This window comes from Rhipicephalus sanguineus, chromosome 9, assembly GCF_013339695.2.
Source record: "Rhipicephalus sanguineus isolate Rsan-2018 chromosome 9, BIME_Rsan_1.4, whole genome shotgun sequence".
NCBI lineage: Eukaryota > Metazoa > Arthropoda > Arachnida > Ixodida > Ixodidae > Rhipicephalus > Rhipicephalus sanguineus.
This window is the reverse complement of record NC_051184.2, coordinates 9,402,372-9,424,525: the sequence shown is the minus strand read 5'-3', so window position 1 is coordinate 9,424,525 and position 22,154 is coordinate 9,402,372. Positions and strand designations below refer to the sequence as shown.

The following is a 22,154-nucleotide window of genomic DNA, read 5'->3' as shown; positions in this document are numbered from 1 at the left end:
TTCGAGTCGTCTCAGGCGAACGCATAAGGAACCCTGTGTGTTTGCTTTCCTGCGCGTCACGTGCGACTTGGACGACAATGCACGGTACTTCCGGAGGACTATCGAAGCCGTTCATCTGCCGAGACGCCACGTCGTCTGGGCTGCGGTGTGCCCAGAGATGCCATTACGACAACGACGCCAGTCTTGTAAGCGTCGCCGCGGCTACGGTTTGGACACTGCATCACGTATGGCCGTGTCCGCTAGCCGGCGCTGGAGTTATATCTTGGAAAACGCTTCCGCTCCATCTTGCGTGCGCTGTCGAGGCTCGTAAAAACGCGTAAAGAGTTGCTCCGCAACGACGGCATACCTTGTCACGTCGTAAAGAGACCCCCCGCTCCTCTTCCACCAAAGACCAACACCCTGCCTCGCTAAGCCGTTCTTCGTGTAGCTCGGGCCTGTACTGCACCGAATCTAATACCGATGCCGCCAGGAGGCCGTTGGCTTATAGGGAACACTTAGGTTTCGGTTGCTGCCTTGGCTTTTGTGTGCTTGGTTTATCGACCGGAACGCAAGCGCTTCATAAGAAGTAGTACGTCTTGCATAGGCACATTGCTAATGCAGTCATTGGCTGTTGTACGCCTTTAGGCCTCAGTCCTGCACTGTTTTGAGAAGCGGAAAACGCGCACGCGCGTTTCTTTTTCACTCCATGGCACACACGGCCTCAAACACACACGCACGCACGTACGGTCACTAGCGTGAGGCTGTTTGATTTACTGAGCTCATGGACCCGCGTCCACAAAAGTGTTTTAATGGTCGACGTGAGGATCTCCGCACGACTTGGCGTAACGGCGTAAATTGGAAAGACCGGGTGAGGCGATTGCATGGATATACCCCTCTGCCAAGCTCTCTGTACCTACTATGAACGTTAATGTTACAGTATCCGTATAGGTTCTTTCTTTCGCTTTAAGTGAACTTTGTCAGGCACTGTGTCCACATGTCTTACTTTGTGTACTCCTCTTTCTTTGCGCTCAGCCTAAAGATTTCTTTTTGTGGTTGCCGGTTTATATGTAACGTTGTAGGCATCGAAATTTGGGGAGAAACGCACGGAGGAAAATGGGAGAGAGCCCATTATTTCTTATTTAAGGGGAAGCTAGGGTCACGTCGTCATAGTGTCGCTGCCTTCCGACAGGCGACATGAGTTGTGACGTTTTGTACGTGCGTTGTATTGATTTGACCGGGCAAATATATGCCCCCGCACGTAATTGATAGTGCTTTCATGAAAGAAGTTCGTTCCGTTTATTGCGTCTCCTTCCGAACACGTCTTGTGCGATCCAACCTGTTAATGTAACACAATAGTAACCACTGGTGAGCTAACAGGAAGTTGCACGGAAACACACCTCCAAGAGCGTGAGAGAAAAAAAAAACTTTCATTGCCAGCAGCTCAACGGAAGACCAGACCTTCACTATGTTTCCTTGTAGAGCACGTAAAAGGACAGGAGAAAAAATATATATTGTATGGCTGGAAGTTAGCGTTCTGTGTGTCTATGTGTGCCTATATATATATATATATATATATATATATATATATATAAGTGTAGATATGGTTCAATGGGCCAGTTCTTCTTGGGTAATGAGTATAATACAACGGAGGCGTTGTCAACAGTGATATAAATATTTAATTCCCAACAGTTTCGGGAGGGGTCCTCCCTTCTTCGGGGGATGAGTTAAAACTGATGTCGAAGTTCGGTCTTGCTTCTTGCCGCGTCGCTCTCTCGCCTTCAAGGACATTTGAGAGAGTGGGGGAGATAGATTACGAGAAAAAGAAAGAAAAGGGAAAAAAAAGAGAAAAAAGAAAAAAAAGGGGAGAGAGAAGAACACCGACGAAGTCAGAAAACGAGGCGAGGAAAAGAAGGAAAAAAAAAAACGCTAACTGTGTATGGCATGAAGTCGTGGAAGGTGTTTCTCGGTTCGCGTCGGGCGCAGGGCAACCCAAAATTGTTGTCGCGGAGGGCAGAATGAGGCACCTGAGGGAAGCGTCCCCTTAATGGGTCGGCATACCGCCTTTCATCTTCGCCCGCTCCCTGTGAATAGGCTGAAGGCCTTCAAATGTCCTTGAAGGCGAGAGAGCGACGCGGCAAGAAGCAAGACCGAACTTCGACATCAGTTTTAACTCATCCCCCGAAGAAGGGAGGACCCCTCCCGAAACTGTTGGGAATTAAATATTTATATCACTGTTGACAACGCCTCCGTTGTATTATACCCATATACATACATATATATATATATATATATATATATATATATATATATATATATATATATATATATATATTGAAAGACGCAGGAAGACTTCACCAGGCAGGGCCAGCAGCAGCGTTTATTCTGCGATGTCTGCCTCGGCTCAGAACAGCAACCAACCAACCCAATGGCGATGATGATGGTTATGTACAAGTGAGAACGATGAAGTACGATAAATGTGCTTACACTAATTTCCCCCCCTCTTCGAAGCGGCCAGCCTGGCCGCAACTCAAAGATCAGCTGAACGAGTAATGAAAGGCTTCATGCGTGACACGTGAACAATTTCTGTGCTGCGACGACGGTGGTCAGTGACGGACTGAAGCGGGGTGACGAGATAGTTCACTGGGGAAGTTCGTCGTAGAACGGTGTATGGGCCAACGTACCGGTGAAGAAATTTCTCGCAGAGCCCTGACGCTCGAGTCGGGGTCCATAGTAAGACCTTATCTCCGGAATGAAATGTCACATCGCGTCTTTTGCTATCGCAGCGACGTTTTCGTTCTTCTTGAGTGGCTTCCGTGTTGCGCCGAGCAATTTCACGGCATTGCGCGACTCGAGCTGCGAACTCTTCTGGTAGAGGAGTACTGGACGGAGCTGGACCAAAGAAGAATGCCGTGTCGAAGACTGATGATGCAGATCGTCCATACACAAGGAAGAAAGGGCTGTAGCCGGTAGATCTTTGTGTCGCGGTATTATATGCGAACGTGACAAATGGCAAAATATTGTCCCAGTTTTTGTGATCCGGACGTAGGTACATGGAGATCATGTCAGAGAGCGTTCGGTGAAAGCGCTCAGTAAGACCGTTCGTCTGTGGGTGGTACGTAGAAGTGGTTTTATGCGTCGTTCTACAGGCCCGTAGGACTTCCTCGAGGACGTGCGAAATGAAGGCTTTGCCCCGGTCACTCAAAAGAACGCGAGGAGCTCCATGGCGCAAGACGATGGACTGCAAGAAAAAGTCGGCGACTTCTGTAGCAGTACCGGACCGAAGAGACGCAGTCTCGGCGTATCTTGTCAAATGATCGACTGCAGTGACGATCCAACGGTGACCGTTAGACGTCAACGGCAAGGGACCATACAAGTCAATTCCGACAAATTCAAAAGGTGTTGTCGGACAGGGAAGAGGCTGCAGGAAACCGGCGGGTGGGGACGTGGACCGCTTACGGTGCTGACATGACGTGCACGAGCCCACGTATTTGGCTACCGACGTGGACAAGCCGGGCCAGAAACAGCGGGTCCTGATGCGGTCGTAGGTCTTGCGAAAACCTAGATGACCAGCAGCAATGTCATCGTGAAATGCTTCTAAAACGCGAAGACGAAGGCAGCGGGGAAGGACCGGCACCCACTTGTTACCCGTGGGATGATAAATATAGCGTTCGAGCACACCGTCGTCGAGGCGGAATTGTCTAAGCTGGCGTCTCAAGCGGCTGTTAGGTGGTTATGCCGCGAAGGTAGTCAAGGAAAGTTCGACAGTAGGTGTCGGCCCGCTGAAGTGAACGGAAACCGGCTTGCGAAGAAGGTTGAATTTGGTCCAGTGAGGTGATCGACAGGTGTCGTGAGGCAGGCGGGATGTCGGAGCTCTGAGGAGGCGATGCGGAGGACGTATTGTGAAGAGATAGTGAAAGTGGGCATCGGGACAGCGCGTCGGCATCATGATGACATTTGCCAGACTTATATGTGATGGTAAAGTCATACTCTTGCAAGCGCAGGACCCAGCGCCCTAGACGTCCTGACATATTCTTCATCGAGGACAACCAACACAGTGCGTGATGGTCTGTGACGATAGTGAAGTGCCGACCGTAGAGGTACGGGCGGAATTTTTGTATCGACCAGACAATAGCCAGGCATTCCTGCTCCGTGATCGTGTAGTTCCTCTCCGCTGTCGACAGAGTCCGGCTGGCGTATGCCACAACCTGCTCTTTAGAGGCGGCATCACGCTGCAAAAGTACTGCTCCAATACCTTGCGCACTTGCGTCAGTGTGGAGGACAGTAGGCGCGCTCTCGTCAAAGTGGCGAAGCACTGGTCCGGAAGTCAGGCGTTCTTTAAGGACTTCAAATGCGATCTCGCAGTCGTCGGACCAAGCGAAAGGAGTACCAGCGACTAATAGCTTATTTAGGGGAGCCGCTATAGTTGCGAAGTTGCGTATAAAGCGGCGAAAGTATGACGCCAGGCCAAGAAAACTGCGCAACGTCTTTTGGGTGGAAGGCCGAGGAAACTGCAATACAGCGGCCAGCTTGTCGGGATCTGGCCGGACTCCGTCTTTGGAAACGACGTGACCGAGGACTTTTATACTTTTGCTGGCAAACATGCACTTTTTGGTATTTATCTGAAGGCCAGCGTTTGAAAGGCACTGAAGTACCTCGTCTAATCGTTGAAGGTGTTGGGCAAAGGTAGATGAAAACACAACAATATCATCTAAATAACAGAGGCAGGTCTTCCATTTTAGGCCACGAAGAACAGTATCTATCATGCGCTCAAATGTTGCCGGAGCGTTGCACAGTCCAAATGGCATTACGTTAAATTCGTAGAGCCCATCCGGCGTAGCAAAGGCGGTTTTCTCTTTGTCAGCCTCATTCATAGGGATTTGCCAATACCCCGATCGTAGGTCAAGGCTGGAAAAATACTGCGCTCCTTGTAGTGTGTCCAAGGCGTCATCTATTCGAGGCATAGGATATACATCCTTGCGCGTGATCTTATTTAGCGCTCGATAATCAACGCAGAAACGAACGGAGCCATCTTTTTTCTTCACTAAGACGACCGGAGAAGCCCAGGAACTGGAAGATGGCCGTATTATCTTGCGTGATAGCATATCATCAACTTGTTCTTCAATGACTTTTCTTTCCGATTGTGAGACACGATAAGGCCGACGGCGTATAACACCAGAACCATCCGTTTCAATGCGGTGTACGGCCACGGGAGTCTGACTCAGTGTCGTGGCACAGCTATCGAAGCAGGCCTTATGCTTAGCTAAAAGCGCCAATAACGCTGTGGATTGTGCAGAGGTTAGATCGGAGCCGATTACTGCTCGGAAAGGGGAAGAACTCGCACCTGACGTGGGTATTGACGATGAAGACGGGCAAAGTGCTGCAATGGAGGTCAGTGGAGATGCGTCTATCGTCGCTACAGTCATCCCCTTGGGCAACATCGTAGATTCTGCAGTTGTGTTGCAAATGGGCAGAAGCGCGCGGCCATGAGACAACCGGAGGAGACAGGGGGCGACGAGAATTCCACGAGAGGTGCAGCGAGGAGCAGGGGCAACTAGGGCGTCACCATCGGCTACTTGGCTAGATGCAGCAGCTACCACGTGTTCATGACCAGGGCGCAAAACACAGTCTTCAGCGACAGCCAAGTTGAAGATCAATGAAGGCGGGGCTGACATAGATGCATCCGATGTATCCGTGATGTGAACGACGTGTTCTTTACATGATATGACAGCGGAAGCAGAATGTAGGAAGTCCCAACCCAGGATAAGTTCATGAACGCACGTGCGTAGCACAATCATCTCGATGTGGTGACGTATGCCGTCGATGAAAACGCGAGCCGTACACTGTCCATCAGGTTGGATGAGTACGTTATTTGCGCCACGCAACACAGGTCCCACATAAGGTGTTCTGACTTTACCGAGCCGCGAGCACAAGTCACTACGTATAACAGAAGTAGCGGCACCGGTATCAACAGGCGCTTGCACAGGAACACCTTCAATAGTCACTGACAACAGGTTAGCCGGGGAAACGGGAGGCATTTTTGATGATCGACGGGACGCAGTTTTCCCTCCAAAAACTGCAATGCTTAGTTTTCCGAATGTTGTTCAAGAGTGCGGGAGAGGGGCCGAAGCGGCGATGCCGAGCGGCGGTAGGGTGATGGAGAGCGTCGTCTGGAGGAGCGGTAGTCCTGATGTTGACGCGGGGACGCTGGAGGAGACGGAGACCGGTACTGCGTGAATGGGTAGGAGTCTGGACCATAATGATCGGGTCTTCGAAACCGGTCCCGCTCGAACTCAGCATAGCCTCGTCGTTCATCCTGCTGGCGGCGACGGCAGTAACGAGATATGTGGCCTCGGATACCGCAGTAAAAACAAACAGGACGGGACGGACGCCACTGAGGAGACGAGGGTGGAGCAGGTACCGCACCTCGCACAGAAGCCAAATGGCCACAAGTAATGTCAGCAAGCCCAGACGTGACCGCAGCAGGCGGAATTGCAGCTATATCGGCATATGTGGGCATCAGTGTTTGAGCAACTGATGCTGTCGGTATCGTCAGGGAGGCCACATCAGCGTATGTGGGCAGCGGGCGTGCTGGTGGAGCGACCGGCGCTGTCGGTGTTGTCATGGCCGCCAACTCCTGCTTCACAAGATTCCGCAGGTCGAACGGTGCGGGTGGAGTTGAGACGGCAGTGGACCGCTGCTGTTCCAGGTCTCGAAGTTCTTCACGGATGATGGCGCGGATAAGAGCTTTCAGATCAGAGGGAGGCATAAGGCGAGGATCGCTGTCTTGTTGAAGGCGGAGGGACTGCAATTGGTCAAGGCGTTGGCATGTGGAAATGATGTTTTCAACCGTAGTTCGATTGTTAACAGCCAAGGCGTTGAACGCAATCGTGCCAATTCCTTTAAGGATGTGGCGAACGCGCTCGGCTTACGTCATATCGCTGTTCGCACGGCGACAGAGGGCCAAAACATCCTCGATATATGAAGTGTATGTCTCCTGTGCAAGTTGAACCCGCGTAGCCAGCTTCTGTTTGGCGGTTTCGGAACGACCTGACGAGCATCCGAAGATTTGTCGCAGCTTGGTGGCAAAGGTCAACCAATCGACGAAGTCAGTTTCGTGGTTGAAATACCACGTTTTGGCAACGCCGGTCAGGTAGAATGGGAGATAGCACAATTTCTCCGCTTCGGTCCACCGATTGGCTGAACCCACACGGTTGTAAAGGTCGAGCCAGTCCTCGACGTCGTCACCGCGGAGACCAGCGAATACGGGTGGTTCGCGCTGAGGGCTGGTGACAGTGGACGAAGGGAGGGCAGCCGCAGGCATCGGCGCGGTAGGGTTAGGGCTAGGTGTTGGTTCCGTTGTCTGCATAGCTGTGGGGGTGGCCGGGCGCAAGCGGCGACCGGATCGTAGCTCCAGGTGGGACACGAACGTAGGAGGACGTCGGGATCTTGACCCACCTCCACCACTCTGAAAGACGCAGGAAGACTTCACCAGGCAGGGCCAGCAGCAGCGTTTATTCTGCGATGTCTGCCTCGGCTCAGAACAGCAACCAACCAACCCAATGGCGATGATGATGGTTATGTACAAGTGAGAACGATGAAGTACGAGAAACGTGCTTACAATATATATGTATATATATATATATATATATATATATATATATATATATATATATATATATTGTCCTGTCTTTCAAGTGCGCTACAAGGACACTTACTGATGATGTGCTACCCAGAAGCCCGCATCGCATCCCTCAAGAAGTCCAAACGCTCGTAAGTATTCTCTCGCATTATTGGACGGCCTTTTCACCACCGTGATTGACTGCTTTAATAAAGCAAAATTACACCATATCCCGCTAAAGGGGACCATGAGGCGATGCGAAGCCGGAGCACTTGCACGATCGCGTTCCGTTGGCGTTCGTTGGGCATGCTACCGACCTCGCGTCGTGGAACGCGAAGAGGGACGCTACGCGCGTCGTATCTTCCATCTAGCCTGGCCGTTAATTCTCACAGGGCGAGCGGGGAACGCGGTCGACAGGCGGGCGAGAGGGGGGCAGCGTGGCAGAGGAGAGAGAAGGGGAGGGGACGCGCATGCGCTCGAGCTCATCGCGGCGTTGCGCAGGAGAGAATTTCGGCATGTCTAGCACGCGTTTCAGAGGAAGAGTGGAAAGGGGCAGGCGAGAGGAGGAGGGGGGAGGGAAAGTGGAGAGGGAAAGTGGAGGGGGAAGGTGAGAGGGTGAGTGGAGAGGAGGTGTGTGGAGAGGGCATGCGCATGCGCAGTAAGGGTGGTCACGCCGCACACCACCACCACCGGATTGAGCTCGGCCCCCTCACCAGGTTTGACAATTTTGAGCTGACGAGCGCAATGCATGCACTGGGCGTTCACGATTACGTCTGCCAAATTCGCAACGCTACGCGCCGCGTAAATGGGTCAAATTTCAAGCTGAACGCCGCTTGCCCTTCTTCTCGCGGCCGCGCGCCCAGAGAATGAGGGGATGACGTACATGAGAGAATGGCCCTACGTAGATGGTAGTGCTGTGACGTCGCTCCTCTACGTAGACGACTGTGCTCTGACGTCGCTAACAGTAGCACGTGACACTGCGATAATTATTTGACACGACGTGTAGTTGGTGTAATTTGTTGCTTGAATGGATAAATAAAACTTGAGAGCAATAATAAAACACATAAACGGAATGTGTGCGTTTTCTGTTTTAATTTTTACTGCGAATCGCAGCGAGATTCGAGACTAATCTACCTCCGTTTCACACGCGTTCGTGTTCTCGCGCTTTGCGCATCGTGCAGACGCCATCCTTTACAACGAAACTAATTTTCTACCGCGTTCCAGCGCTCATTAGGCTCATTTATCCTCCCGCGTCTAACTAGATGTTCATGCGGCACACCGCTAGTCTCGCGTCCGTACAAATGGTGCAGCTTTCGTGCTCAGTAATAGGTTGAAAAGCCAAGTGATCGGCGAGGGTGCATTCGGCATAGCTTGCAGAGATGAAGCTCAAAGAACGCCGCCACAACACCACTCGCGTCTCGGGGGCTCGGGCTGGTTCGGGCACGTCATGCGCTCGTGAAATTTTGTGCGCATGACGTGTTCATGCGTATGCGTTATGTGATGCTCCTGCTCGCGTGCCGAAGAGGGCAGGGAAGGGATTTAGCTTGCGAAGGCTACGCGGGGCGAGCGGCAAGGGTTTGCAGCTCGCCTCCTCGCATCATGGTTTCGCGCTGCTACAAATTATTGTTTTTCTCAGCTTCTAACCGACCGATTAGAAATATTCTTGTGGCATAATGCTCTTAATTGGGCTGGCAACAACTTGCAATGTCTAACTAAAATTCGTTAGGTCAGCTGGTGAGGGGCCCTTTAAGATACTTCGCATCTAATAACAATAATTTACCGCTAATTGGCATTGAACATCTTCCACTGACCAGATTAGTAGTTTAGATATTTTGTATGCCTTCATTTTGCATTCAAGTGGGGTCAAGGCCCCACTTGAGTATTTATTGTGAAACAATGACCGTTTATCAACAGCCTTGTAAAAAATTTGTTTTTGTGTTCTATAGAAAAGTTACCGCCAGAAAACGAAAATATTATGAATTTTTAATAAGGTTTATTTTAACATCGCTCATTTCTCCAGCAGTATTTTAATTTCTTTGGGCTCCAAAGCCTAAAAACGCGCACGCGCTTTTCGGATCACATTTTCCGATAACATTGTGAAGTACCCCGCACCGATATGAACGATATCTGTGCTCCCCGCCGACGCTAAATTAACGACGACAGACTGTATAATTAATAATCCCAGCTCGTGCGATCCTGTCTTCTTTCCTTTCGGTGAAGCGAGGGGAGATGGGAGGAGACGTCGAAACGAGCAGTCCATAGAAAAGTTTCAGTTCAGCGTAATGAGAAGAAAAAACGGTGCATCACTCCAGGGAGTTACTCTCAACTTTCCGAGGCATTATTATAGTTCGGTAGAGTAGGGTAAGTGCCGCATCGATAGGAGACAAGCGTGGTGGCAGTGTTTATGGAAGACAGGAAATTATAAGTGCGAACGATAATGCGGCTATCGCTCCACTTCACGCCTGCGTAGAACTGTGAACCGAAAGACGACGCATGGGACGGAACAGGCCTTTGTTTCCCGCGGCTGTGTTGCTCGATGCGAGGCCTATGGGATAAGGCGGGAGAACGCAGCATCGCATCTTGTTAAGCGAGCGTTTGTTTAGAGCAACGCAGTTTGGCGCTTCCTCCAGGGAACATCGGACACCTACCGTGCGACGCTGTGGGAATACCCCCCCACCCCTCCCGAAGACGTGCAGACAGAATACCACTCTCTTTATTGCCCTTACAATGACGACAAACAACGCGCCTCATGTGCCGCTTTGATTAGAAGAGCTCTGGCAAGCTTTTAGGACCTTTTGCGTTTAATGCTACAATTGAGAAGTGAGATCGAATCGAAGCACTGGAGAAGCCTCTTTCCAACAAAGAAGGCATCAGTCGCATCGCGATACAGCTAATGGAATACAAGGCTCGAGAATCTCGCGAGATAGTCGAGAATTAGGTGCCAGTGTCCCCAGGCCATTCGGATGCATAACAAGTGATTGGGAAAGAGTAAAAATAGCAGTGGGGAGAGATATATTGACGTCTAGTTCTAGGAATTCCGACACATTGTCGTTACAGAATATTTTTGTGTGTATGTTTGTTTTGTCTGAGAAGCAGAACACAGAGAGGGTGGTAATTGCGGTTACGAGAAAAAATATATAAGAATAGGAAGGGTAATACGTGGAAAATGCAAAGCAAGAAAGAGATAGACTTAGGCGTACATGGAAAGGCAGGAGAAAAGAATTCGTATGGTGGATGGCAATAATATGGAGGGAAAGCTGGCTGGAGATTAAACACAGAATGATCATTAGATATTACGAGAAACGTGTTACAGATGATTGGCATGTCTCCAATTGCGCGGATAAATGGTTATCACTTCAGAAGTGCCCATTTAAAAGAACCAACTTTGATATAATGATTTTAAATATAAAGATATCTAGAATGGATGCGCAATGAACGTGTGCTTGGCTGAAGAAAAGCTAAACATCACTTGTGCTTAAGCGGACTGAGTGTTATAGGAAAGGAAGGTGGATGAATAGCAAGTGCGCAAGCAAGAATAAGGGAATATAAAGGCGTTCATGCTGATAGCCTACGTAGCGCTTACAATGAAATGCATTACGAATTCTTCGACGTTCTTTTGCGCTTAGCGAACCGTTGCTGACGCAGGTTTTCTCGAAAACTCTCGTGGGCTTAGGCGAGAACAGAGCGTTTAGCGACTCTCTCGGCAGCTCATTCCCCGAGGGACGGCAGTCCTCTCGCTTCCGCCTTTGTTAAACATTTCAATTTCCGTTCGGAACATTCTAAGGCTTCTTTCTGTTCTTTCTTTATCGCTGGCTGGTTTCCATTCTTCCGCTTCCTCTTTCCTTCATTTTATGCTTACTCACTATTTTCAGAATTTTACATGCCCCTTCCTTAATTTCTCTTTTTTTTTTTGTTGAAGGAGAATTAGGAAGTCATTATTGGTAGATTAGTACTTAAAGGCAGACATCCGAGTAACAGCTTGCGTTATACATGTAATGAATATCAGTAATATGTATCTCTGCGTTCTTTGTCAGTAAATACCGTTCTTTTTTTTTTCCTAAATGCGAATAGGACGTATTTAGCTAGCATTGCGAGATCCTGATGTGTGTACAGTCCAACTTCCGGTGTGATGTCATCAACACACACACAAGCGAGTTGACGTTCTGTAACCGCAATTGTGACGACGCACGCACGCACACACGCACACACACAGACACCTACGGTACCTATCGGCTAGTGTTGGTCATAGTTTGTTCAATGAGCTAGCCTACTGCTCTGTGCTGCTCAGATGTCGTTGTGTCAAGATATTCCCCAACAAAAAGTCATACGCATTTGTGTCAGGTAATAATTATGCTGTAGTATATATAACATTAATCAGTTTCGCGACGTATATTGATATCATACTCGTACGTACGAGGCAAATTGAAGTAATCGCCAGCAGTCAGATAAATTCACAGAAAAAACTGCTTGCCCGAGTAGTTATTGTGCTGTCAGAAAATAACGAAAATGGCGATAACCATGAGAGACATTGTAGTTGAACATGCGGTCAAACAGCTCCACACCTCTTCCTCTTCTTCTTCTTCTTCTTGTTCTTCTGTGCTTCTCCTACTATTTACCTATTTGTTTCTAAGTGACAGTAATAATTCATGTCTGCCATTTTTACTGGACAGCTACATTCCCCACATTTTGTATTAGGTAAGTCAAGTATCGAATGTCTTGTTGCCTTGCAGCACTTTCCAATTTCCTGTCCATAATAGCCCGCTGATTACACTTGTGATAAAAGGAGAGTATGTAGTCGTTACTTTGTTCATTCTTTCTATTACACATTTGCGTGTGAGCGCATGGGATTTCATAACAAAGTGGTACATTACGGCGGGCGTTTTCACGCGGGATTGGTATACGTAGCTGCCAAAGCTAGTGTTATACAATAGCCGTACCTTTCAGTGACGGTGCAGAAATTGCGACAGCTTCTCGCCATTTACGTTGCAGGCTCTATGTCGTAAGGGACAACCGTGCCATCACCACATATTGTTAGCGTGGCGTAGTAGAGCGCTTTATCGCGCTCGCAGAAATGGTTCATTGTATTAAAGCCATGAATTTGGCCCGCCATGGAACACAGTTCACAGAAAAGACTGTTTAAATATTAGGTATATTTTTTCTATAGTCTACGTGTGGACTTCGTGAACCTACTAACTGCACAGTCTCATATGCGTTGTCCTTGCCAGGGTGTACTCATAATATTAACACTGCAATTGATGGGGTTTAGCGTCCCAGAACCACGATATGATTATGAGGGACTCCGTAGTAGATGGCTCCGGAAATATTGACCACCTGTGATTCTTTAACATGCACTTATATCTAAGTACACTGAACTCTAGTAATTCGCCTAGTAAATGCGGCCGCCGGGGCCGGGATTCAATACCGCGACATTCGAGTCAGCAAGAGGGTGTACCCAGACCAGGTCTAAGACAAGTTTACTCACGGGCTGGGTATAACCTCTATGCAAATTTTGTCTACATCGAGGAACGATTTAAATAGTCTGTTGACAGTCTACAAAGCATACATATGCTTAGGCCTTTTTAATTATAATCAACTTTTGTCTTCGAGATGTGTATACATTACTTGCAATTGAACAGAGGCTTTTAGTAAGCCAGAAGCAAGCACCCTATAGATAGGTGCGGAGTGCAATAAGAACGCGTATGAATTCCAGGTCTATTGTAATAGCCCCAACGAAATGCTAAAAAATACCAGTGTGTATTTTCACCAAAAGTAAAAAAAAAGAAAAAAAAGAAGAAAATAGGCAAAGAAAGCCGAGAGAACAAACCATATGCTATCTTCAGACTGACTTTGCAGTTTCAGCCTCGATAACGCTGCACAGATTTAGGCTTTGCGAGCGTAATGCCGTTTGGCGAAATTGTTGCTGTGTCAGGGACCAGCACGGGTTGAAGAAATAAAAGGCGCAAGCATTCATCGGGTAACAAACAGCCTCGACCGTTATCGGTTTTATGGCCTGGGATCACATGCGATTTGCCCAGTATAATCGCAAAGAGAAACACAGAAACAAAACCGGGGATGGTTTTGCTTGACGTACGCAGAACAAGTTGGTGAAAATGCGAAAACTAAGTAAGTAAACTGAAAAATGTGGCTGAGGCGGAGATACTCTGCGCGACATTAGAGGTCGTTCGAACGGGTTGCGCCACAAGCTGGTGCAATGGCGACGACTACGATGTCGAGAAATAAAATAGCAGGAGGGTGGTGTATATGCTATGCCGTAGGTGACCACCGTTAAAGAGAAACAAAGATAGGACGCTGGCGCAAAAGCAAATGCACAAAACTGGGCTATCGCGTACGCTCAGATGGGACATTGCCATTAGTATGAATCATCCTTTGCGCGCTTAAAACTATGCGTGGCAGTAAAAAGTACGCCGTGTTATTTCGCGACGCCTCGCATATTTAGGCCGACTAAAAATAAAACTGTTGAATGCGTCTGAATGAGGAGTGTTATGTTCTTCGTTTTTTTTTTTCATAACCGGTGTTCACTATTCTAATGAAACTTATGTCGTCATTGGCAGTGATATGGCTGGGATGTTTTGATATTGCCCAGTAGTTTAAGAGTGTAATGTTACCAAGAGTTAAAGCTTTCAGCATAGAAATATTGCATTACGAAGCAGCTCACGCACCATATCGTAGGCGGTAATAGGCCTCAAAGGTGGTAAGAAAAAAGAGGCATGTAATAGAAGGCAGGGGAGCTGTTTAGCCTCTTTGTAGTCTTCACTCTGTGTTCGGTCTATTTAAAATGGTATATCGTCATACCTACAAGGCATGGTAACTGCCACTGAAAAGCGCTTTGCTTATATTAACGGGCCCATTGAACGGCACACCCATCTCTTCGTACGGAACGCCAGTAGAATGTCGAGGAAGGATTAGACAGCTCAAGTTTGGTGATCCATTTAGGTAGAAAAATATAATTTCTGCCTAACTGGGGTGGTAAAAAATAACAGAACAAGAACAGCAGGAACATTGTTGCGATTCGCAGAACGCGCAGCTAACACAAGACGTTTCGCAACACGTCAACCTTGCATCTCAATTGACTCATGGAAAAAAAAGACAACTCACAGGGTTTTTTATGAATTTGCCTAAGATGACTCGAAGGCGAAAGCCTGGTTTTTTTTCGTCCTGGTTCGTCATGGCATGGTTTTTTTCGTCACTCGTGTTGACGCCGCCGACGCCGATCGTCAATTTTCGCATTCGACGAAGCATCTAAGGCTTTCGCCTTTAAAAAATGCAAGGCCTTTCTGTGAGACACGTAGCTGTTTCCCTTTTCGCATTGATAGTAGGGTCTTGTCATATACGCTGTATTGCGTGGAGTTGGTGAAACTTGGTACTTACGTTTCAATGAGATGAGGACTAACGAAAGAAATGTCGACGCCACGGAGTTTCCAATCAGCGTAAGAGATTCCTTTCAACCTTTCGGCAGCGTGGCACCAGCTGCGAATGCGGTCGCTCCTTCAAAAGGGAAAAAAAGTAGGCGTTGGCAGCGCTTGACTTGTTCTCAGCTAGCTGTGAAATCGATAGCGTCACTCTGCGCCGCTCTCCAAGCCATGCTGTTTGCGCTTCGTAAGCGCCAAACCGCGACCTGCGTCACCATGCGACAGTTCGGTGCGCACGATATTCTTCACCTCTCCCTCAGGGCCTTGAATAACGATTTCTCGGGGCTAACCGTATCGTTGGAAACTAAGTTGGCCTGGATCCCGAGATCTAATAATGTGCGATGTCGTTTACTCAGGCGAGCCTGCGACAGAGGGCGTAATTCCAGTCGTCAAAGTTGGCTCAGCTGATACACAGATTGTTAAATTGCCAAACAGAAAAGATTACTTAATAGAGTGTGAGTAAGAAATAGCGAATTCCTACCTTTGCTAGCAACAAAAAATATTTGAACTTCTGATTAAAAAATTAAATTGTAGCTGCTCTTTCATCGTTATTTGATAGACCCACGGTAAGTATTCAGTGCAAACAGTTCCTACACAATTTTTATGGAGAGCTAAGATACGTTGGCTTCATTCTATTCCTCGTGCCATTTGCGACTGGACGGCGTGGGACACGGAGAATGTGTTTGGTTAACTCCTGTGTAATTATTTTTCTTGTTCTATTTGTATCTATTACCGTAATAATACCATGTGGACCTTTTTGAGAGTTATCGGTTGTCTAATATTCTATCGACTTTTACCCACTCACCACAAGCATTTTTTATTTAGCTGTTAAATTTTTGCTACTAAGCAACTGAAAAGGTGTAACCACACCCAACAGACGGTGACAATTCCTTCATCGATTTTTATCTAAAAAAATAAAGGGCGGACGATATGGCATGGGCACTCGAAAGAGACCACGACATCTGACAATGACCTAAGACCGGAGCCTTTTTAAAGCGTTACGATTACTCATTATTTTTAAACATTAATTTACAGGACTGATGCAGCTCAACTCATTCAGTTGCTTCGCTTCTTTACAACAGACCACGCGGGGAACAAATTCACGACTGCAGCCTTTTCGAGACGTCAAGGAAAACCGTGTATCTATTTCTACGTCCATTTCTGAGAAAGGCTGTGTTAGAGAAGCAAACATAAACATCGAGTTCGCGCCATTAAAAACAGACGCAATACACAAACGCATGCTTTCGCGGCGGTGTAAGCTCTTTCAGCGCATTCTTTCCCGTCCATACGCTCTCGTGCGCGCAGCACTGAATGACACCACCGCGGGGGGATGCAGGAAATGCGATCTCGCCTCTCGGCATCTGAAGCTGTTTGCCGCACTCGTTTGCTTGTTTGTTCCGCGGCTCACGGCTGGCAAAAACGCTTCTCTATAGTTTTATTTGCCTATATACTCTTTGCCTCCGAAGCAAAAAGGAGTATCGACGCCAACGCTGTCGTTACGGTAAAAAGACTGCGAACGTGTTGGATGCGTCGGGTGCGGACGCTTGCGTGTGCACCCCGATATCCCAAGAATGCGACCGGTTATCCTTTGCGATGGCGTCGGCAGCTGTCGAAGCGGAAGTCAATGTCCCCGTTGCGATAATTCTTTTCGGCATTTTTTTTTTCATTTTTTATTTACTTGACTGCAAAGTAAACTGACAGTTTTCACTTCATCTTTGGTTCCTGCGGTGTGGATTGATTTTTCTTGTCCTGGAGGCTCCATGTATCGATCTAATCCTTGCTACGCCCCACGCTCTCTTAGGCAAGGAGTAAGTGAGTTTTGTCAGAAAAAGGGAATCGAATTTCTTTAGTACAAGGGAGATGGTTTGCTCTGTCATGTGCTGCGTCATGGAATGGGTGATATTCAGAGATGTATCTAGATAGGCTTGTTGTAGATGCCTGGATAGTTATATTTAGGTGCACGGTAAAGAACCCCAGGAGATCGAAACTTCCGGAACCCTCCACAACGGCGTGTCTCACAATCATATCGAGGTTCTGGCTTGTAAAACCCCAGCAGTTATTATGCTTGTCGTTCAGCAGTTATTAGGCTTGTCTTATAGGAAACCGACGTGGACGAAGAGAGATGCAAAGACGCACACAGCGCTTTACATAAAATAAAGCGTTTATTCTTTTCTTGGGAAGGCTTTTCAAATACTCAACACCACGACAAAGGAATAAAAAATTCATGTATACACAAATTGAGCTCATATCAATATCGCGCCTTGGCGGCTGTTACAAGGAACGTCAGGTCCTTTTTGCACAAGGATACCGATGCGCACCTTGAACAATTTTAATCCGAACGTACAAATGCGATAACAGTTCACTTTAGGCCTCCGAATAACTTGGTTGTGCGCTCTCCGTAGTCATGTTATCTAACGTAAAATTTGATGTAACTGGCGTGTCGTTGAATAACGCATCTGTGAGATGGTAGTTGAATGCAGTACATAACCAGCGAATCGATAACGACTATCGCAGCTGTCACTAAACAAACAGTAATATTTAAAGGTCACATCAGCGCCCTACCGTATTTGGATTGCATCAAATCGGAGCTTCAAGTTACGGCTCACAGTGGCAAACAAGTATTGCAATGAAAGAATACGTGAAACGGCGTAGGTACAGTTTATATGTAGGTGCACTACGTGCGTTCCTATGTAACTCGTCATTACAATAAAAAAGGGTAATCAACCAAGTATTACTACGTACTTCCCCGTTTACTGACTTTAGGTTTTTTATCATAATAAACTTAAGTTGTCCGCTTAACTATTGAACTGTTTGAGATAACAAGATTTTATAACTCCGACCAATGCAGCGGCAATAGTTTGTCCGTACTCTCTCTCTCTCTTTCTAATATATCACTGAACCCTCCCCTACCCTTCCTTACTGCAGGGTAGAATACAGAATTTTCTTTTCATGTTAGCCTCACGACCTTTCTATCTCCTCAGTGTCCCCCACTTAAGAATATTGCTTTAATAAAGATGCTCGTTAGAAATACAACTATTAGAGTATCATTTGGAAAATATTACCGAATAACCTAAATCTGATGGCATGTTTTGCTTTACACTTCACTAAATGACAAACATTTAAGACAGCCTGTAATATTCCCAGAAATTGTACGTAAACAAAAATGATATTTGAAACGTAGATGTCAAATAGCAGCGACAACCGCACGGTGACCGTATATGGTACATGGTTTAGAAACCGTGTAACACATTTCTGTTGAATGTGGAGCAAAGACTGACAGAATGAATTCTTTTGTTAGAATAGGCTCTATATCCCAATAGCTACTAGAGCTAGGAAGTAAACTTTCGCATGCATTCTCCTTCAAACAGCTAAGCACTTCCAACTTAACCTTTCTCATTCATGCAAAGCATATTGGCTTAATTTACAAGTTCTAGCCAATATGCATCTCAAATGTGTTTTATTGCGATAGCAATTATATGGACAGTCTCGGCTGGTTTTTGCCGTCGCCGTCGCCGCCCTCATGCACCATAGATGTATGTGTATATATATAAAAGTCCCAAAGAAAAAACATTCAGAAAAATGCTTCCGAAGCGCGGAATCGAACCAGCTACCTCTCGCTCCGCAGCGCGTGGCGCTAACCCCTGGGCCACAAAACGCAGATCCTTCAGGTAGCTAACGGCGAGCGTTATATACACACCCTTTACCGCTGGCAGTACTCCGAGACGCAGGTGCTTATAAGCGTCTCTTCATTACCAGCGAGATGGCGCGAGGAGCGCAACGGGCGCATTTAAAAGTCGTCGGCCAGCTCGCTCGCTTCTTCTAATATTTACGCAGGGAGAACCTTGCCCTTCCGCTGTCTGCTCGCACGGTTATCTCGTGGTGAGGAGAGGAGGGATGTTTTCAGCTTTCACCGTGATGTCCGCGCTGACGTCACGGAGCGTACGAAAGTCACTGGAGCTCAAGGGACGCCGCTCAACGAACAAACAGAAGATGAGCGCGAGCTATCAAGTGTCACAGCTCGACATTTGAAGCACGCTAGTTTCCTTCGCTGCTTTGGCCGCCTTTGCAACAGGAGCACTGTTCAAACTGAGAATATCCATTGGGGAGCCTCACTTCGTATAGCATTACAGTTTCTTGCTATCGCATTCATTGCTTCGCCCTTGCGGCGAAACTGTGACTTCTTTTTGTCCGCGGTGCCCTTCACAACACCTTTTTTTCTCCGATCATTTTCCAGAAATACAGTAGCATAGGTGTTTCCATATGCACCGAAAATACTCTATGCATCATAACAGCCCTCTTTCTTCGTTTTCAACAAAAAACTCTTATCTTTAACTTCTGCTGGCAAATCTTCGAAACCATACGCGCAATGAATACATATATAAATGGTGGTGCCAACAGCGCCGCTTTATCCTCTTGTAACTTTTGAAGAGAAGTGAGTACTATCATCAAAACTGTATTGCTTCTTGTTTCTTTTTTATACTTTTTTATGCCGTACCGTTGCAAAACGACCACAAAAGCCGCTTTTTTTGACCGTCGCGGTTTCTTCTAAGAGCAGGGTCCAAATTGCCCGACAAAATTTAGAGAAATATCTCTGACTCCACGTGCGACGTTTCTCCAGCGGCGAAATAACAATGCCAGCTATGCTCTGTAGCAATAGCCGGGACTCTACTTACACAGCCCTGACAAACGGCTGTAGAAAGAAGATTGCGGCGCCGAGGTTATAGCTGCGGTCGATGTGGCCGGGGAAATGAAACAATACAGTACGGTGCATTGGCACTAAAAATAGCGCGAGTGCCCTTCTAATTTGCAAATGCAGTGAGCAAGATGCGGTCAGCACAATAAAAGCAGATATAGCATGTCTTTGAAACAGCTGTCCTCTCAGTAATTAATGGGATTGTTTCGAAACAAAACATTTCATTAGTTACAAGATCACCACAGTCGTGTTACACTTTGTAAAATCAAACAAAACATGTTAATGTTTTTCTTTGCTTTGTTCGGTCTTTCGAATAATAAAATTGCCGAGACAAACCGTACTATTTTTTCTGAGCAATAAGACCAGGCTGTGATTCGCTTGAGGTAAGTTTTTTTCGGTGTTTCTCGCTTTGACAAACAACTGTTATGGGCAGAGACTTGTGCTTCAGCGGCAAACAGTCACGCGTTCAGTAATGCAACTGTTTAGTTTCTTGTATTTTCGAGAAATATCTCTAAATACTCATTTTTCCATTAAACTTTTCAACGTTGTATACGTAGTGCAACGACGAGACTCTTTTGAAGAAAACAAAAAGTTCCCTTCACGAGTATTTACGTCATGAACGGTTCCTTGCGGGCAAAAACAAAACTACTTCAGCATTTTATCGATACATGCTCCGACTTAAAGATCATGAAGTCAAAACTCTCGCTAACATGTCCACCTGAGGGAAAGCACTCTATAAAACGCCCTCCTTGTTGAGCGGATGTGTTCAGAAAAGGGAAAAAAAACGCCCACGCTGCGAAAAACTCTTTACGCCATCCCTATGCAGCAACGGTCGTGGCGCAAAGAAACACGGTGTTTTCGGAAGTTCGTCAGCTCTTCTAGTTCTCGTCGATGCCACGGAAACTGCGGCGAAACAAAATGCCGCACGCGACGGTCTCGCTTTGAAGAAGCGGGTGATCGCCGAGAGAGATATGCATGCACCGCATGGCACCCCGCAACGGCTTGCATCCATCCCTAACACGCAGACTGCGTAATGAACCTTGCCGTGTCGCTCACAATTAGGGACCGCGGCTCTCGGGCGACAACCCCCTTCCGCTGACCAAGCTTGTTCCCTGCGTTTGCATTCACCGCTTGCGCGCTTGTTTTCTGGCCCGCCCGCGTTGTGCACGACATAAGCGGCAGGACAGCGGAGCAAGGCGGAACAGAACAAGCTGGCAGTCTGCATAGCGCGAGAGGCTTGCGGCTCTCGGTACGCTGAATGGTGCGTCCGCGTTCTGGCGGTTGTTGTCGGAGCATAAGCGAGAACGGAAGCGTTAGAAAAATGTGACAAGTGGAGTAGATGGCAAAAAAGAAGGAAAATGAAAAGTATCATTGATCGTTTGTGCAGATTGGGATAGATCAGCGCTTGTGATGAACCGCTGTGTGTTGTTCTATACGAAATGATGTGTTAGTCCGTATAGTAGCGGCAGAACTTGAATAGAAATGTGTGCGTGTGAACGTGCGATTGCAGTGGGAACTCCTGCAAGCTAATTGTACTGTACATTATCATGTTATTTATTTTACTCCCTTCAGTTTGCTATCAGTTTTTCATTTACTTGTTAATTTTTGTTTTGGGGTAACCCCTGATTTTTGCCACTGCACACGTTGTTGAAATGGAGGGGCTGAGGCAACATAAAACCCTACCTCTCTAAAACCAGGTAGAACAGAACAGAGCAGCATCATTGATACATGCACTCGTCCTGTTTGTCCCCATAGGTGTTTCTGCTTGCCTGTAAAGCGTGCTTTGCCTGTAGGACACTATTGTATTGCAAAAAAGCCTGCAATGTTATTAATATACTCAAATTAATCTTTTATTTTTTTTTTTCGTAACCCAGTTCATAAATATTTATTGCATACAAATGACTGCTAATTTATTCTATAAAATATTAGTTAACCTGCTCATCGTTCACTCACGAACTCGCTCTATTCAACTACCTATTGTGCAGTTGAAGCCCCTGTAAAGCGTGTTTTGTCTGTAAGGCAGTCTTGCACTGCGAAAAAAAAAACCTTGCCCTGTCGCTCACAATTAGGGCCGCGGCTCTCGGGCGACAACCCTCATCTGCTGACCAGGCTTGTTCTCTGCGTTTGCTTTCACCGCTTGCACGCTTGTTTTCTGGCTTTCTGGCTCGCTCGCCTTCTGCAAAATATAACCGGCAAGACACCGGAACCCGGAGCAAAGCAGAACAGAACATGCTGGCGGTCCGCATAGCGCGACACTCGTGGGTCTCGATTCGCTGAATGGCGCCCTCGTTCTGACGGTTGTTGTCGGAGTATAAGCGAGGATGGAAGCGTTACAATTACAAAGATAGAACACATGGAATAGATGGTAAAAAAATGCAATATATTGCGGAAGTTATCATGAACACTTTACTGATTCTAAAGTTTCTGTACAAGT

At 47.1% G+C, this 22,154-nt stretch overlaps 1 protein-coding gene across 1 annotated transcript in view; it reads right to left on the bottom strand.

Annotated features, from left to right (window-relative positions):
* The window catches only part of LOC119404339 (pyrokinin-1 receptor-like), a 343,661-nt gene that overhangs the window by 52,741 nt on the left and 268,766 nt on the right, over positions 1-22,154 (bottom strand). The window lies entirely within an intron of this gene.